This window comes from Pongo pygmaeus, chromosome 6, assembly GCF_028885625.2.
Source record: "Pongo pygmaeus isolate AG05252 chromosome 6, NHGRI_mPonPyg2-v2.0_pri, whole genome shotgun sequence".
NCBI classification, from domain to species: domain Eukaryota; kingdom Metazoa; phylum Chordata; class Mammalia; order Primates; family Hominidae; genus Pongo; species Pongo pygmaeus.
In genome coordinates, this window is record NC_072379.2 from 149,323,077 (window position 1) to 149,342,299 (window position 19,223).

The following is a 19,223-nucleotide window of genomic DNA, read 5'->3' on the forward strand; positions in this document are numbered from 1 at the left end:
TGGAATTTCAGGCATGAGCCACCATGCCTGGCCTGGGCTAGTCCTATATTCTCTAGAGTTCTCTTTACTTTGTGCTAGCCAATCTCTCATTATGCTATTCACCTGTTATAATGAATAATTCTCTGTATTAAATTTTACCACTTTAAACTTTTGAGTGGTTTATGCTTCCTGATTGGACTCTGACTAATATGCTAGGAAGGGTCCCAGGAGATAAGCCCACACAGATGGGATTTGGGCATAGGTTTGGTTTCCCAGGGGGCAGTGCTGAGCTCTTTGCCAGTGAGAAATGGAATGCTGGTGATTTCCAGGAAGTGACCTCACAATGACTCAAGCTACCACTTACTGTTGATTGTGACAAAATGCCAGCTGAGGCACATGCCTTGGGAGCTAAGTGGTTGCTGCACTTGACCACTATGAAGACTGGTGTGGGAAGGGTTGTTCTGGATGCATTTGAGCAGGGGTCCCCAACCCCTGAGCCATGGAGCCGTAAGGAGCCACACAGCAGGAGGTGAGTGGTGTCGAGTGAGGGAGTGAGGGAAGCTTCGTCTGTATTTACAGCCACTCCCCTTTGCTCACATTCCCGCCTGAGCTCCACCTTCTCAGATCAGCAGCAGCATTAGATTCTCATAGGAGAACGCACCCTGTTGTGAACCGTGCATGTGAGGGATCTAGGTTGCGTTGTCCTTATGGGAATCTAATACCTATTGATCTGTCACTTTCTCCCATCATGCTCAGGTGGGACCATCTAGTTGCAGGAAAACAAGCTTAACACGCCCACTGATTCTACATTATGGTGAGTTCTATAATTATTTTATTATATATTACAGTGTAATAATGGAAATAAAGTGCCTAATAAATGTAATGTGCTTAAATCTTTTGGCCCAGCTCCTACCTCCCAGCAGCCTCTCCAGGCCCAGAACTTTCTCCAGTCAGCCTCTACAGACCAAGCTCATGACTCACAATGGCCTATTTAGGCCCATACCCTACCTCACGGCAGTCTCCGCAGATGAGGCCACTGCCTCACAACAGCCTCCACGGGCACAGCTCCATCGTTACAATGGCCTCTTTAGACCCAGCTCCTGCCTCCCAGCCTTCTCTCCAGGCCCTGAACTTTCTCAAGTTGACCTCACCAGGCCCAGCTCCTGCCACTCATTGGCCTCCCAAGGGCCAGCTTTTGCCTCACGGCCACCTTCCAAGACCCAGCTCCTGTTGTACAGTGGCCTCTTGAGGCCCATCTTGTGACTCCTGGCAGCCTGTACAGGCCCAGCTCCTGCCTTACAACGGCCTCTTTAGTCCCAGCTCCTGCCTCTTTGCAGGAGTCCCAAATGTCCTCAAGTCCAGGCCACAAAATCCAGGGCCAAAATGTCCACAAGTCGGCCTCTCAAGGCCCAGCTCCTGGCTTTTGTTGGCGTCTCCAGGCCCAGCTGCTGCCCCCACGTGGCCTCTACAGGCCGTGCTCTTTCTTCTGACTCTGTGTGGAGGTCCAACTCCTGCCTCAGAACAACCTCTTCTGGCTCAGCTCCCGCCCAGCTCCTAGTGGCCTTTGTAGGCCCCAAACTGCCTCAAGTCAAGCTTTCCAGGCCCACCTTCTACCTCCCAATGGCCTGGACAGGCCCAGCTCCTGCGTGACAATGGCCTCTCCAGGCCCAGCTTTTGCCTCACAGAGGCCTTCCCCAAACAAGGTCCTACCTGCTTCCCAGCAGCCTCAACAGGCCCAGATCCTGCCTCACACTAATTTCATTAGGCTCAGCTCATGCCTCACGGTGGCCTCTTCAGGCCCAGCTCCTGCCCTCCAACAGGCTGTCCGTGCCCGAAACTTCCTCAAGTTGGCCTCTCCAGGCACAGCTCCTGCCTAACATTGGCCTCTTTAGGCACAGCTCATGCCTTGGTGACCTCTCCAGGCCCAGCTCCTGCATCCCAGCAGCTTCTCTAGACCGAGAACTTTCTCAAGTCTGCCATTCCAGGCCCAACTCATGCCTTCCGTCAGCCTCTACAGGCTCAACCTCTGCCTCACAGCAGATTTTCCCGGCCCAGCACGTGCCTCACCGCAACCCCCTAGGCCAAGCTCCTGCCTTTCAGCAGCCTCTACAGGCCCCACTCGTACCTCGTGGCCTCTAGGGCAAGCTTATGCCTCACAGTGGCCATTGTGGCCCAGCTTTTGCCTTTTGGCAGCATCTCCAGACCCAGAACTTCCTCAAGTGGGCCTCTCCAGGCCCAGCTCTTCCTCCCGGCGGCCTCTGCAGGCCCAGACTGTCGTCAGGTTGGCCCGTCCAGGGTCAGCTCCTCCCTCCCGGCGGCCTCTGCAGGCCCAAGTCGTCCTCAAGTCGGCCTCCCCAGGCCCAGCTCTGGCCTCTTGGCGGCCTCTCCGGGTGCAAAAGTTCCTCGAGTCAGCCTCTCCAGGCCCAGCTGCTCCTGCCTCCCAGTGGCGTCTTTCAGCCCAGCCCAGCTCATGCCTCCCGGTGGCCTTCCCAGGCCCCGCTTTTGACTTTCGGCGGCCTCTGCAGGCCCGAACTTGACCTCCAGTCGGCCTCTCCAGGCCCGGCCTCCTGCTTCCCGAAGGCCTGCACAGGCCCAGCCTCTGCCTCACAGTGGACTCTCCACACCCAGCTAGCTCTCGCCTCACTGCAGCCTCCCCAGTGCAAAGCTCCTGCCTCTCAGCCGCTTCGGCAGGCCCAGCTCCCGCCTGCCAATGGCCTCTTCAGGCCCATGGGGCTCATTCCTCACAATGGCCTTTCCAGGCCCAGTTTTTCCCTTCCGGCGGCCTCTCCAGGCCCAGAACCTCCTCAGGTTGGCCTCTCCAGACCCACTTGCAGCCTCCCGGCGTCCTCTCCGGGCCCAGATCTTCCTCCTGGCTGCGTCTCCAGGCCCGACTCCTGCCTCCCAACAACCTCTTTGGACTCAGCGCCTGCCCAGCTCCTGACGGGCCTGGTCGGCCCACAGCTTTCTCAGGCCAAGCTCCCCAGGCCCAGCTCAGGCCTCACGGTGGCCTCTCCAGGCTCAGCTCCTGCCCTCCGACGGCGTCTCCAGGCCCCAAATGGCGTCCAGTCGGTGGGCTCCTCCAGGCCCAGCTTGGGCCTCCCGGCGACCTCTGCAGGCCCAAGTCGTCCTGAAGTCGGCCTCTCCAGGCCCAGCTCTGGCCTCCCAGCAAGCAAGCTCTTTTGGCTCAGCTTCTGCCCAGCTCCCACCGGCCTTTGTAGGCCCCGAACTTTCTCCAGCCAAGCTCTTCAGGCCCACCTCCTGCCTCCCGGTGGCCTGAAGAGGCCCAGCTCTGGCTGGAGAACAGCCTCTGCAGGCCCCGCTCTTGCCTCCCAGGGGCCTCTCCAGGCCCAGCTCTCGCCCCACGGCGGCCTCCCGGGGCCAAGTCCCTGCCTACCTCCCGGCAGCCCGCGAGCTGCCCAGCTCCTCCCTCACGATGGCCTGTTGAGGCCCAACTCATGCCTTTGGCACCCTGCCCAGAGGCGTGAGCCCCTGCCTCACACAGGCCTCTCTCACGCTGAGAGGTCCTCCCTCACGCTGGCCTGTTGAGGCCCAACTCATGCCTCTGGCACCCTGCCCAGAGGCGTGAGCCCCTGCCTCACACTGGCCTCTCTCACGCTGAGAGAGGTCCTCCGTCACGCTGGCCTGTTGAGGCCCAGCTCATGACTCTAGTGGCCTCTCCAGGCCCAGCCCCTGCCTCGCGGAGGCCCTCCGGAGGCCAAGCTCATGCATCATGGCGGCCTCTCCCGGCCTGGCGTTTGCTCCTTTGCATGCGCTCCAGGCCCTGCACTTCCTCCAGTCGGCCTCTCCAGGCCCAGCTCTTCCTCCCGGCGGCCTCTACAGGCCCACGTCGTCCTCAAGTCGGCCACCCCGGGCCTGCAGAGGCCGCCGGGAGGCAGCAGCTGGCCCTGGACTGGCCGACTTGATGACAGTCTGGGCCTGCAGAGGCCACCGGGCAGAAGAGCTGGGCCTGGAGAGGCCGACTGGAGGAAGTGCAGGGCCTGGAGCGCATGCAAAGGAACAAACGCCAGGCCGGGAGAGGCCGCCATGATGCATGAGCTTGGCCTCCGGAGGGCCTCCGCGAGGCAGGGGCTGGGCCTGGAGAGGCCACTAGAGTCATGAGCTGGGCCTCAACAGGCCAGCGTGACGGAGGACCTCTCTCAGCGTGAGAGAGGCCAGTGTGAGGCAGGGGCTCACGCCTCTGGGCAGGGTGCCAGAGGCATGAGTTGGGCCTGAACAGTCCACCGTGAGGGAGGAGCTGGGCCACACGCGGGCTGCCGGGAGGCAGGCAGGGACTTGGTCCCGGGAGGCTGCCGTGGGGCGAGAGCTGGGCCTGGAGAGGCCCCTGGGAGGCAACAGCGGGGCCTGCAGAGGCTCTTCTCCAGCCATAGCTGGGCCTGTACAGGCCACCGGGAGGCAGGACGTGGGCCTGAAGAGCTTGGCTGCAGAAACTTCGGGGCCTACAAACGCCTGCGGGAGCTGAGCCAAAAGAGCTTGCTTGCTGGGAGGCAGGAGCTGGGCCGGGAGACGCAGCCAGGAGGAACAGCTGGGCCTACAGAGGCCGCCATGCAGGAGGCAGAGGCTGGGCCTGCAGAGGCCACCATGCGGGAGGCAGAGGATGGGCCTCCTCAAGTCAGCCTCTCCAGACCCACTTCCGGCCTCCTGGCGTCCTCCCCGGGCCCAGTTCTTCCTCCCGGCTGCGTCTCAAGGCCCGACTCCGGCCTCCCAACAACCTCTTTGGACTCAGCTCCTGGCGGCCTCTGCAGGCCCAAATCGTCCTGAAGTTGGCCTCTCCAGGCCCAGCTCCGTCCTCCCGGGGCCTCTCCAGGCGCAACACGTACTCAACGAGGGCCCCTCCGGGGCCAGCTCCTGCCTCCCGTTGGCCTCTAGAGGCCCGGCCTCTACCTCACAGTGGGCCCTCCAGGCCCACCTCTTGCCTGGCACCGTGGCCTCCTCGGGCCAGGCTCCTGCCTCTGGGCGGCCTCCGCAGGCCCAGCTCCTGCCTCCCGGAGGCCAAGCTGGGACGTCACGGCAGCGTTTCACGGCCTAGCATTTGCTCCTTTGCATCCGCTCCAGGCCCTGGACTTCCTCCAGTCGGCCTCTCCAGGCCCAGCTCTTCCTCCTGGCGGCCTCTGCAGGCCTAGACTGCCCTTGAGTCGGTCTCTCCAGGGCCAGCTCCGGCCTCCCAGCGGCCTCTGCAGGCCCAAGTCGTCCTCAAGTTGGCCTGGAAGTGGGCCTGGAAGAGCTGCAAGTCAGCCTCCCCGGGCCCAGCTCCGTCCTCTCAGCGGCCTCTCCAGGTGCAAAACTTCCTCGGGTCAGCCTCTCCAGGCCCAGCTCCTCCTGCCTCCCAGTGGCCTCTTTCGGCCCAGCCCAGCTCATGGCTCTCGGCGGCCTTCCCAGGCCCTGCTTTTGACTTCCGGCGACCTCTTCAGGCCCAGAACTTGACCTCCAGTCGGCCTTTGCAGGCCTGGCCTCCTGCCTCCCGAAGGCCTGCACGGGCCTGGCCTCGGCCTCACAGCGGACTCTCCACACCCAGCTAGCTCTCGCCTCACTGCGGCCTCCCCAGTCCAAAGCTCCTGCCTCTCGGCCGCTTCGGCAGGCCCAGCTCCCGCCTGCCGGTGGCCTCTTCAGGCCCATGGGGCTCATTCCTCACAATGGCCTTTCCAGGCCCCGTTTTTCCCTTCCGGCAGCCTGTTGGCCTCTAATTGTTTTATCTTTTTTGTATAAATCCCAAAATATGGAATTTTGAAATATTTCCACCATTATATAAATATTTCAGTAGGTAATTTATTTGGAGTGAGTTTCTGCACCAAGCCCGAATTTTTTATTTTATTTTCCTTATTATTTGGTGTTAAACAGGTTTAATGACGGTCATGGCAACTTTTTGGCACAATGAGAAATATCGCCCATGATCAGCGTGTTCTGTTCTGGGGAAGGGGGCAAAGGCAGGGTGAATCACTTTCTTAAAAAGTACAACTCAAGTTGGGAGTGCAGAGGGAATGGGGAGAAAACCCTCCCGCTGCCTGTGTCGAAGTGCAGGAGCCCCCACCCCCATACTCACCTGAGTCCAGCCCCTCTGGGGAAAGAAGGGGTGCATGAACTCCCCCTATTCCACAGGCGCCTCCCTGTGGCCCAAGGCTCTCTTCACACTCCATCTTGTAGCCCCAGCAGGAGCTATTTTCAGAAAAGTGAAAAGCTCTGAAGGTCCCACACTTCATGGTATGTACAGGGGCTCGGAGGCGGGAAACTGCCCAGCTTTCCCCCGGCACAGCTGCAGGGGTAGGGGGTATATATAAGAGGAGCAGGCCTTGGCCAGGCGTGGTGGCTCAAGTCTGTAATCCCAGCACTTTGGGAGATGGAGGCAGGCGGATCACGATGTCAGGAGATCAAAATCAGCCTGGCCAAGATGGTGAAGCCCCGTCTGTACTAAAAATACAAAAATTAGCCGGCCGTGGTAGCGTGCACCTGTAATCCCAGCTACCTGGAAGGCTGAGGCAGGAGAATGGCGTGAACCCGGCAGGAAGAGGTTGCAGTGAGCCAAGATCGCACCACTGCACTCCAGCCTGGGCGACAGAGCAAGACTCCGTCTCAAAAAATAAAATAAAATAAAAAAAGAGAAGCAGGCCTTATTCCGTCCCAAGCTGAAAGGATTAAATGGCTTTACCCGGGAGAAGATAACCATTCTGCCCTCCATTGCTACCCCCACATACTGTCCATGTTCTCAGGGGGTACTGTGAGTCCTGGGATCTTCTTTGGGGTCGCCCACCTGCCTGTAGTAGTTATGGAGAGACCCAGGTGTTGAGGCAGGGCTGGGGTGTCCCCTTCCAGCCAGGCTGTGGAGGCCCCAACTCTGGGGCAGAGGCAGTGGCAGGGCAGCCAGGGTTGCGCCAGAGCCTGAGCAGGGTGAGGTGGGGTCAGGCAGGGCTGGGAGTCAGGGCAGGGGCAGCAGCAGTGGACCCGCTATGCACACATCTTCTCCAAGGTTTGTGTGCAGAACATCCTGCCCATGCTGCCCCAGCAGCTTCAGTTGGCACCTGCCCCAGTCCAGCCTCTGGGACCCATGTAGCGGCTCCCAGCAGCCCTGCACCCACCAGCAGCATCCGTTTCACCTGCAGTTGAAGATCCGTGAGGTGCCCAGAAGATCATGCAGTCATCAGTCCCATGGAGCAGCCCGCGAGGCTGAGGCTCCTCCCACTGGACCGCCCCCTAACTGGCACCACTGCTGCCCATACCCCTACTCTCAGCCTCATGTGACTCGGGCAGAGGCAGTGGTGGGGCAGCCAGGGCAGTGTCAGAGTCTGAGCCGGGTGAGGTGGGGTCAGGACTTCCGCAGGGCTGAGAGTCAGGGCAGGGGCAGAACAAACCTTGGAGGGGAAGATGCGTGCATAGTGGGCCTGGAGGGCGGCTGTGGCCTAGTGGACAGGAAGAAGCAGTGGGCCTGGAAGAGCTGCATGATCAGGGCCGGCACTGGTCCGGAGCGCGTGCAGTGAAGAGGACAGCGCCTTCTCGGTCTCCAGTTCCCTGAGCCCGTCCTCGGCTTCTCCACCTGTACAGGCAAAGGGGAAGCTGTCCCCATCACGCGTGGCACACTTGGGGGTGTTGGGCTTTGGGCTGCAGCTGGAGCATCTTCTCATCTTGTATTTGGGCGTGGTGGGGTCCTCCAGTGTGGGATCCATGTCCATGGTGTTCCCTCTGCCCCGACCCCCAATGCCCAGTCAGTTTCTCCTCTTCAGGCTCTGCCCCCCAGGTGGCTCAGCCCAGCTCCTGCCTAGGAAAGCCTTAGTGTTGGGAGGGACCGTGATGACTGAGGGGCCTGGTAGCTCCAGGTCGCCCACACTTTCAGGTCTCTTGCACCAGAAGGTGGCAGGATCCATTGGGAGGAAATAGGTCGCCTTGGAAGGCGTGCCTGGGCCCCCATCCCCAGGGGTAGGGGCCGTAGGGAGCCCGCTCTGCTGCCCTGACCAGACTCGGGCTTTGAAGGCTCCTGGGCCCAGTAAGAAGGAGGTGGGTGCCAAGGTTGAGGAGGAAGCATCCGAGTATGTGTAGGAGGAGGACGGGGTGGGACCATAGACTTTGCCAAAAACTGCAGGTGGATCAGGGGACCCTGGGGGCTCAGGATCCAGCAAGGGGTGGCAGGAGTAAAGGAGGAAGGAATGACAGGTGCAAATACCTTCCCACCAAAGCCCTTGTTGCCGTCTGGCTCCTCCCCAGAGCTGTCCCCACTCTCAGTCGGTCACCCACTCCTTGAACTTGAGATCAGTGTCAGTGGTGCTAAAGCTGTCATCAGCAATGACATCATCACCCCCTCCTCCTCATGGATGACCATGTGCTCCTCGTCACTCGCTATGTCCTCACTGGCCATGTGCTGGGAATGAGCAGCTCAGGTGGGCAGCAGCAGGGCTGCCCACTGGTCACCTCCCTCACCAGGGGCTGCAAAGTGGCCTGGAGCTCCATACTGAGTAGAAGACTTTGGGCCAGAGTAGGATGCAGTGCCAGACACCACCTGTGTCAGTTCCTGTAGTGCCTGACGGTCTATTTCCCTGCCGTCCAGGCTGTGTACCCCCCTGTGGGAGAAGACTTGGGCCAGGCTGAGCCAGGTTCCCTGACTGTGTGCAGCCGTTCTGCCCCACAGAAGCTGCTCCTTGGTATCCGATCTCTGGAGTGTCTGGGCTGCAACTGACAGGAGTTCAGAGGACACCCCAGGGGCAGTGGCAGTGCCCGTCTCTGATATGCTCCGCTCCCACGAGCCCTTGTACGCTCCTGCTAGCCCCTGGCTTGTGGGCTTGGCCTCTGAGCTGGACTCCTTTCGGTCCTTGTTGCAAGTGGGCCACCTTCACCTGGAAGGCCAGGTCGTGGTACTTCTGCGTCTCATTGGGCCCCAGGGTGTACCACCGCTCGCTCAGGATCTGGCTGATGGTCCGGTTATCCTGGTTGGGGTGACCCTGGTGCACCCTGCCAGGGCCTGGTGCCGCTTGCTGAAGATCATGACCGCCACTCATGGGCCACCGGATGTGGTCCTTGTCCCATTTGTTGGGGCTGCGTCCATCCTTCTCAGAAGATGAGTCCTGTTCCTTGCGCAGGGCACCGAGGGACTGGGCCTGACATCATCTGAGTGGTAGAGGCAACTGGGTGTCAGGAGACATGACGGAGAGGAAAGCATCATCGTGGTCATTCTCTGTCTCACTATCCAGCAGGGACTCCCCTGAGGGGCCCAGGGCTCCTCCTCCATGGTGGGAGGTGGGCTTTTACCAGGTTCCACCACCCCCAAAGTGTGTGGGGTTCTGGGCCCTGGGCTTTCAGGGCAGGTGGCTCCAGGGGGCCGCCCAGGGTCAGCACTCCCTGTCCCGCCTGGTGGACACTCGGGAGCAACAGCTGCTGACTTGGCAGGTTCTTTGCTCTGGTTGGAGGCCACTGAGTGACTGGCAGGTTGCTGGGCCTCACGCGGCCGCAGGGAGGGGTCAGGAAGGGGACAGAGTACCAGGAGAACACAGCCACAGAGCAAGGTTCCATGTTCCTCCACACAAACGTGCTGATGCCACCGGAGGCCTCGCTGGACGCAGACATCAGGGGCCTGTGGGCCAAGTACATGGTCTGGGCAGGGGGTTCCTGGCAGGGGCTCACACCTCCTCAGCCCCCTCCTCAGCCAAGGCAGCTTGGACCCACAGAAGGGGGGATGGGAGGGGAGCACGAGGCCAGGCCTCGTTTTTTGTTTTTGTTTTTTTTTTTTTGAGATGCAGTTTGGCAGGCTGGAGTGTAGTGGTGCGATCTCAGCTCACTGAAACCTCCACTTCCTGGGTTCAAGCAATTCTCCGGCCTCAGCCTCCCAAGCATATGCACGTTTACTGCTGAATATTATATATTTTCTTATGCTTTCATGTGATTAATTAGCATTCTTTTTTTTTTTCTTTTTGAGACAGAGTGTTGCTCTGTCGCCCAGGCTGGAGGGCAGTCGTGTGATCTCGGCTCACTGCAACCTCCGCCTCCTGGTTTAATTGATTCTCCTGCCTCAGCCCCCTGAGTAGTTGGGATTACAGGCACCCGCCACCACACCTGGCTAATTTTTTGTATTTTTAGAAGGCGTGGGTTTTTGCCATGTTGGCCTGGCTGGTCTTGACCTCCTGACCTCAAGTGATCCACCTTCCTCCGCCTCCCAAAATGCTGGGATTACAGGCATGAGCCACCACACCCAGCTGCTTTCTTTCATTTTTACTTGAAAAACTCCGTTAAGCATTTCTTTTAAAGTAGACCTAGTGGTGGCTCATGCCTATAATCCCAGCACTCTGGGAGGCCAAGGTTTCAGGATCGCTTGAGCCCAGGAGTTCAAGACCAGCCTGGGTAACATAATGAGACACCATCTCTACAAAAAATGCAAAAATTAACTGAGCATGGTGGCACGCACCTGTAGTCCCAGCTACCTGGGATGCTGAGGTGGGAGGATCACTTGAGCCCGGGAAGTCACAGCTGCAGTGAGCCATGATCGCACCACTGCACTCCAGCCTGAGCAACAGTGTGAGACCCTGTTTTTTATTTTTTATTTTTATGTATTTATTTTTTAAAGACATAGGTAGCTAGAGTAATACAGAGATGAAAGGGAGAGTATTCACACATGCTTCTTAAAATAGAAATTACTAAATTTTATTTTACTTAAAAAGTTAACAGAAAATGACATATCTGTGAAATTAAAGAATTTTTTTTTACTACTAGAGATATTAATTCCCAAAAGAGTCATTTAACATTAAGAAAAATGATTATGGTTATAAAAGCTACTAAATGGGCATATTTCACAGCACACACACAGACATACACACACAGCCACACACACACAACTCTAAGAGTGATTCTGTGTTTTCTAGGAGAGAAAATATATTTTATTTTCTTTCCCTCATAGGTTCTTAGGTGAAATAGCCTCCTAAAAATAAAAGTCAGCAGAAGTTTGGCTGGGCACTGTGGCTCATGCCTGTAATCCTAGCAATTTGGGAGGCTGAGACGGGTGAATCACCTGAGGTCAGGAGTTTGAGACCAGACTGGACAACATGGTGAAAACCCATCTCTACTAAAAATACAGAAAGTAGCCAGGTGTGGTGGCAGGCGCCTGTAATCCCAGCTAATCAAGAAGCTGAGGCAGGAGAATCGCTTGGACCTGGGAGGCAGAGGTTGCAGTGAGCCAAGATCGTGCCTCTGCACTCCAGGCTGGGCAACAGAGCAAGACTCCATGTCAAAAAAAAAACAGTTTATTGAGTCATTGCTGTACCCATCATACAGGAAAGGCTTCTCAGTTCAAGTGGATTTCTTTCTCAAGGCAGTGGCTTAGGGGCCTTGCTTAAATAGTATTTTAACAAAGACTTATAAATCCTATAGTGACAGGAGAGCATCTTCAGGTTTCCAAAAGGTGGGAAAATGTCGGAAGGTAAATCTACGGGAAGAGGAAAGTCTCTGGCGCTTTTGTCTATGAGCTTATAAGCAAACCCTGCAAGTCCTGTCTTTAGGTGGGAAAGGCAGAGAGGAGGCAGGAAGACCTTTTGTCTTTGTAAAGTGCCGTCCTGCCATCAGGCAAGCGGAGGGAAGGGTAGAGTGTCCCCTGCCCTTTCATCTTCTTCAGCTCCACAATCCCTAGTATATTACAGAAGAATATTTTGGTTTCTTTCCGTTTTAACCACATATTTCCACTTTTACAGCATCCATTGATATCCTGGTACATGGTAAAACTTTCTCTTTGATAGACTGCTGCAGATATCCAATTCCAAGAATGTGAGGACTTCATCACTGTTGCACTCTCTCCCACTACTCCCTTTTGCTGTCCTCTTTATTATTATTGCTTAGAATTCTTTTTCTTTTTTGGCTTATGGCTCTGATGTGGCTGGAAGGTGCACTCTCTTAGAAGAGGAGAAGGATAGCTTGAGAGTTAAGTCTCATAAGGCCAGTATCATACATATTGTATGAGTCTATTCTCATGCTGCTATGAAGAAATACCTGAGACTGGGCAATTTATAAAGGAAAGAAGTTTAATTGCCTCACAGTTCCACAGGGCCAGGGAGGCCTCAGGAAACCTACACTCATGGGAGAAGGTGAAGCAAACACGTCCTTCTTCACATGGCAGCAGCAAGGAGAAGTGCTGAGCAATGAGGGGAAAGCCCCTTATAAAACCATCAGATCTCGTGAGAACCCACTCACTAGCACCAGAACAGCATGGAGATAACAACCCTCATGATTCAATTACCTCCCACCAGGTCCCTGCCACTACACGTCGGGATTATGGGAACTACCATTCAAGATGAGATTTGGGTGGGGACACAGCCAAAGCATATCACCAAACCATATCATATTCAGCGGGTTTGAGGGAAATGCTATACATATTTATAAGGGAATTGGGTAAACACATATGTCGCATACATCCCACATTTACTTTGAGACTGTGTTTTAGCATTAAAACGAGATGGAATTCGGCTCTTTACAACAAAAAGTGAACTACAGGATACACAGACAGTTTGTGCAAATCCTCTATAAGCTGCTGAAACTGGCCAAAGGCCTGCAGTAGCTTATCAGAAAAGAATGTGAGGTCCGTCCTCTGTCCAATCAGTGTTGTAGTGGTCTGGGTTGTAAATCAGAATTGATACCTCCTATTGTTGGGGAGTTTAGCCAAAGGAATTTAGACATTTGCCATGCCAGCCAGGCCCTGAACCCTCTGCCCATAGGTAACTTCATTTCCTGAAGCTTTGAGTGCAACTTAGTCGATAAAGTGGTGTCTATTTTGGTCTCTCAGATCACAAACTTTCTTTTCTTTTTTTCTTTTCTATTTTTTTTTTTTTTTTTGAGATTACTCAGGGATTACAGGCCTAAGCCACCACACCTGGCTCCAGATCATACTTTCTTCCATGCCATTAATTTGCTTTCAGCCCTGTTTAGTCTGTTTCATGTTGCATCTAGTTAATTTATTACATTTGTAATGTGGAGAAATATGAGTCAGTACAAAGAAGTAAGAAAGGAAGAAAAAGTAAAAATCAAAACCAAAAAAGCAGAACAAAGAGAAAGTCCAAACTGGTGACTATCTTCTGTCTGTGTATAAAAGACTGTGAAGTAGGGCACACCTCCATAAGAGAAGTCACAGGGAGCCACATCTACCCACCCATATTTATGTCCTTTGACTTGCTTTTTTCTTCTTTTGTGTTTATTCCTCCTCCGCAAGTAAGTCACTGCACTCAGGAGACCGTTGGATAGGAGGGGGGAACAGGTGTTGTTCCTCTGGTGATCTTGGACATCAGATTATTTTTTTGCAACCTACAAAACTATAAAGTGAAGTTTGGCAGTTCCTCAGAAAGTTACCAGTGGAGTTTCTTTTCTTTCTTTCTTTCTTTTTTTTTTTAAACAAGTTTATTTAAACAACAAGATGCTTGACTTGAAGGGAAAACTATCTAGGATTCTTTTTTTTTGTTTTAGAGTAATTTATCCCTACTTAAAGACAGATTGCCCTACATGTAACAGCTACGTACAAAAAAGTTATAGAATTATCCTTGGTTTTACAATGATAAATGAAAAACATTAAAATTCTGCAATTGAACAATGTATGCAAGGATTTTTGTGTTTTTTTTTTTTGTTGTTGTTGTTGTTAAAACAGTGAGAGCAAAATAACTTACTGGAATATAAAGGTAAGAGCTGAATGAGCATGCCACTAATGGAGAAAGGGGGTATTTTCACAGAATCAGTATTTTTCTCCATCCCATCTCCACTTGATGTCAATCAAAACATACCATTGGCTGTTTAGTTAAAAAAAAATGCAATATGCTTATGCACATATACCAGCTACTTTATGTACAATGAAGGAATGGGGAAGGGGGAAATGAAAGAATAGAGAAAACTATGCGGTAGTAGTCAGGATGTGGTGGAACCAAATTGCAGTTTTCTAATTGAGAATGTCATCTTGGTCTTTAAAGAACAAAGTTCTGGAGTAAAGAAGCAGGTTCGCTTTTCAGTAGACACCTCCCGTCTGCTGTTGGAACACATCAATTGTATCTTCATCCTCCATTTCCAACTGTGCAGGTGTGTCTGTTTCATTGATTGGCTGCCCGTCGAATCAGAATCTGATCCGCCTCATTGACAATCCCTGTTGTTCACAATAGGCTTTCATTAGTTTACTAAGTGGTGTATGCCTCTTAATCTTAAACTGCACCACAGAACCATCCTGCCCCGCCACCTTCAAATTAATATGATCATTGTTCTCTGACTTGACTCCTTCCTTGGGCTTTTTGTCGGCCATGGCGAGTGCTGAAGTGTATGTTTTTCCTACCTTTGCTCGTTGTCATAGAGCATTTTAGTTGTTTACACCATTATTTGTACTTTCTAATATTATACGGAATAAATTGTGACTTACGAGCCATAGGAATTTGTTAGAAATGGCAAGGGAAGCACTACAGAATTTCAGTTCATTCCATTCACATAATTTAATTTCAGCTTATGGATGTCTCCTAAATAATATTAACACGGGCCTAAAAATCAGCAAATAACTTACTTCAGTTTAGAACAGTAATTTCAAACTCGTTTATGTCTGATAAAATAGCATAATGTAACAGCAGTCTAATCTCATAAATTGTAGTGTCTCATTTCTATTTTAGTGGTGGGTTGGTGTCACTTAGAAATGAAAAAAAAAAAAAAAGAAGCCACTTGGGCTTTTTGGTGAATAATGTATACTGTGAAATTTCATCAAACGTTCCACCAGAAGAGTTCATGCCCACTATCTCAGGTGATACATGTGTTGAAAATGTAGTTTAAAAGGGATTTCTGGGGCCCAGCGTAGAGGCTCATGCCTGTAATCCCAGCACTTTGGGAGGATGAGGTGGGTGGATCACAAGGTCAGGAGTTCAAGACCAGCCTGACCAACATGGTGAAACCCCATCTCTACTAAAAATACAAAAAAAATTAGCTGGGTGTAGTGGTGCGCGCCTGTAATCCCAGCTACTCAGAAGGCTGAGGCAGGGGAATTGGTTCAACCTGGGAGGCAGAGGTTGCAGTAAGCAAAGATTGTACCACTGCACTCCAGCCTGGTGACAGAGTGAGACTCTGTCTCAAAAAAAAAAAAAAAAAAAAAAAAAAGGGATTTTTGTGCATCTTCTGGGTAGAAGAGGTGGCAATGTTGTGGAAGTATTAAAATTGCGGTGACGCAATTTCAGTGCTGTAGGTCACAGTGAGATGAGAGCTGAAATTTGTTCCAGAAAATATAAGTTGGGGTGATGGAGTTATCCTATTCTAAGGATAACTTAGTTATGCTTATTGCTTAGTTATGCTTATATGCATAGTTGTGCTAATTCTGTAGCCACTAGTCACATTTCAAGTGTACAATAGCTGCATGTAGCCAGTAGCTCCCTTATTGGACACACAGGCTATGAGACAATAGCAGTGTTGCAGAAAATCCTCTCACAGCTCCCTATGACTCTGATCGAGGGTCTTCACATTAGTGAACACCGCACACATCCATTTGGGTTCTATAAGTTGAAGCAATGAGTAAATAGGAGAACAGAAGAGAATAGATTCCTTTTGAGCGTAGTGATGGCGCATGTTGGAGAGTGAGTTGTTCACTGCACTTGCCATGTCACCCAGTTGTGTTCCTGAAGATCATCTGTGATTCAGCCTGTGCACTTCCCGACTGCCCCACCGATGAGGAATCGGTGAAAATGGCAGCCGTGTGCCCTTCTGTCTCCAGAGGGTCAGCCAGAGGGTGTCGGGCTCCTCTGTCACCTACACAGTCCAGGAATTAAGAGAGTTATATTATTGTTAAACCCTAAAATTGGAAAAGAGTTAATTCAGTCAAATTCAATGAACAAAATTCAGCCACTGCTTAGGTTTCTTCCCAGAAGAGCACCTCACTTTCTCCTGCCTTAGCTATCTGAAGTGGAATGAACCAAGTTGAAATCTGCTTCCCTGTAAGTCTAGTGCATTGGTCTGTTTCTGCTTTGAGACCTTACAGAATCAATATGTGGAAGAATATGCAAAGTGTTGTTCAGTCTTAAAATTTGTTATCTAAATTTTATTTTATTTTTCTTCTCTAGATCTGGATCTATAATGAAGAACATGAATTGGTTTTAAATAGTCTCCTTTGTCTGGATATGTCAGAGACTCGCTCATCAGACCCGCCACGGCTCATGAAATGCCACGGGTCAGGAGGATCCCAGCAGTGGACCTTTGGGGTGAGGAGTGCTCGGTGATGTTGGGAGAATGTGCAGAGGCCCACAAGGTTGAGTGAGGGGGTGTGGCAGATGAACTCATTTTCTCCCTTGGGGAGTGGTCTTCTCAGTCTGCAGTACAGTGGTCCCCCCAGAAACCACAGGTAGTACAAACCCTGTATATACTGTATTTTTTTCTAGAGATATACCTGTGATAAAATTTATCAATTAGGCACAGTAAGAGGTTCACAACAATAACTCAAATGAAACGGAACAGTTAGAACAGCATACCGTGGTTGCGCAGTGGCTCCCGCCTGTAATCCCAGCATTGAGAAGGCTGAGGTGGGCGGATCGCTGTAGCCCAACAGCCTGTTTGTTTTCTCTATAAAAACAAATCAATATACTATAATACAAATTGTGATTGCGGTCAGAAAATATCTTATTGTACTGTGCTGCAGATAACAAACGGCAGAAAACTAACCTTTGGATAAGAGGGGACTATTGTATCCCTTAATCTGAATTCTTAAATGCTCCATATCTCCTCTGGATTTCCATGTTTTGCCAGTAATTGGCAGTATTTTTTTCTTGCTACCTTTTTTTCAGAAAAACAATCGGCTATACCAGGTGTCGGCTGGACAGTGCCTGAGAGCAGTGGATCCCCTGGGTCAGAAGGGCTTTGTCGCCATGGCGATCTGCGATGGCTCCTCTTCACAGCAGTGGCGTTTGGAAGGTTAAGGTGGATGCTGTGGCGGGAACGTTGCTTCATCAGGCGTTGCCTCCCGTGTGGAGTTTGGGGCTTTAGGAAAGCCTGGGTTGGGTGGAGCAGAGCCATCTTGGAGAGGATGACAGTTCCCTGTCCTCCTGGAGATGCCTGGGTGTGTTAGCAGAGGTGACGCGTGTCTGACAGAGATGGGAGCTCTGAGTGTCCACAGGTGAAGAAGTATGTTTCACCCAGACATTAAGGTCATTTTTGAGCTGCTGCTAAGGAATTTCTTGCTTATAGAGGCAAACCAGAGTATCATTTTAACCCTAGAATTGGGCTTGTACAGAAGGATAAAACCCAGGAAAATGGATATTTCTATTCAGATTTATTTATGCCTCTTTTTAATCCCCTTTAATGATGCAGTGGTTTTTATCTGATCAGGAACTTGTCATGATTTCCTTTCTTAGACTTCATAGGAGATAGTGCTTTAAAAAAAAAAAAAAACTTCTATTATTTGTTTAGTATGTTGTAAGTAGATCATTTTAAAAAACGGAATCTATATTATGTTTAACTTCAGAAGGCATCATTTATAAGACAGTATGGCAGTTAACTATTATAAAATTATTTTGATGAATTATGATACAATCTACATAATGAATACTTTTGATTATTTAGGATATTTTGTCTTGTATTGGGGCCTCTGGTCTGAGGTGTGTTGCATGCTCTTGGATTCAGGTGATGACCCAGTAGGCTCGGTAGAGTCCTCTGCCTCTCAAGACGCATCCCAGTTTCTTAGCTTGAGCTGTGTGACCTTAGATACTGGACATCGAAGTTGCCTGTGCAGCACCCAGGGAGAGCTGCTCAACCGGCAGTTGGATATAGAGGTCAGACTCTTGGAAGACGTAGCTCAATTAGAGAGAATACATTTGGGAATCACCTGCATATACTAAAAATTCTGAAATATAAAGTGAATCTTCCTCCCAAACCACATCTTAAGAGGAGAGATGGTCTCATATTGCAGGGGATGCACTCAGATATTTTATCTGAACCACAAAACAGTTTAAGCGCCACATCCTAAATATTTTCTCTGTCATTTGACTTCAAAGGCCAGGATGGTACATATGGAAAACAAGAGCAGCAAGATGGTAGACTGAAATCCAACAGTGTCAATAATCACATTAAGTGTAATGAATGTAAATGCCACAGTTAAAAGTCAGATTAGATAAAAATGCAAGATCCAACTATATGCTGCCTATAAGAAACTCACTTTATGAATACATTAAAAATAGAAGCATGGGAAGATATATGAAAGACATCTGAATAGATAGACAAAGTAGATTTCAGCACAGAGAATATTACTACAGATGATATAGAGGGTCATTTCATGAATAAAAGGTTCAACTTATCAAGAAGAAATAATCCCAGTTTATCAGTTTTTGTGGCCTTTATTTTGAAGTTCTGTTACAACTGCAAGAAGTACACCCATCCACAATTGTAGTAAGAGATTTCAACACACCTCTCAATAATTGATAGAACAAGTAGACAGAAAAACAACCATCTTGGCCTAATTGACACTACCCAGCAACACAATACTTGGAACATTTACCAAGATAGACCATATTCTGGGATATTGAGCGAGGTGTGATATACGTATAGAAATTCAAGTCATGCAAAGTAGAATAGAAATCAATAACAGACACTTGGAAAAATCTCCAAATATTATAAAAAACTAGCACACTTCCCAATACCTTATGGGTCAGAGAAAAAAACAAAAGGCTATTTTGAACTGACCAAAAATGAAAATACAACAGTGTGTGGCATGCAGCTAAAGCAGTACTTGGAAGTTTTATAGCATTAAGCACCTATATTAGAAAAGGATACAAGTCTCAGTGACTTTAGCTTCCATCTTAACAGAAAAAGAGCAAGTTAGACAAAGAGGCAGAAATGAAATATTAAATACCAGAACAGAAATGAATGAAACAAAACTGAGAAAATAAAGCTAAAAGCTGATTTGAGAGATCAATAAAATTGATAAACCTCTAGCCAAAAAAAAAAAAAACACCCTGAAATTACCAACATCAGGAATGAGTTGCAAGCACACTAGAGTCTACAGATACTAAAAAGCATGGTGAACAGCAGGAGCTCTGATTCACTGCTGGTGGGAGTACAAAGTGGTACAGCCACTCTGGCAAGTTTCTTCCTAAACATACTCTTAACCTATAATCCAGCAGTTGTGCTCCTTGGTGTTTACCCAAAGGAGCTGAAAACCACACGAAGCCTGCACATGGATTTTACAGCAGCTTTATTCATGACTGTCGAAACCTGGAAGCAAGATATCCTTCAGTACGGGAATGTTTTATAGCAGCTTTATTCATGATTGCTGAAACCTGGAA

The 19,223-nt window shown here is 50.8% G+C and overlaps 1 long non-coding RNA gene and 2 pseudogenes across 1 annotated transcript; all 3 read right to left on the reverse strand.

The window, feature by feature from the left end:
* Positions 1-3,813: 3,813 nt before the first annotated feature.
* Positions 3,814-9,564, reverse strand: LOC129041662 (protein capicua homolog; annotated as a pseudogene).
* A 3,998-nt stretch (positions 9,565-13,562) lies between these two features.
* Positions 13,563-14,338, reverse strand: LOC129040113 (small ubiquitin-related modifier 2-like; annotated as a pseudogene).
* A 1,219-nt stretch (positions 14,339-15,557) lies between these two features.
* LOC129040114 (uncharacterized) lies at positions 15,558-17,257 on the reverse strand. The gene is made up of 3 exons (XR_008503550.2): positions 16,609-17,257; positions 16,419-16,509; positions 15,558-15,702 (listed from the first exon to the last, which is right to left on the reverse strand). It is a non-coding gene; the product is annotated as an uncharacterized LOC129040114 (long non-coding RNA).
* Between the last annotated feature and the right edge of the window lie 1,966 nt (positions 17,258-19,223).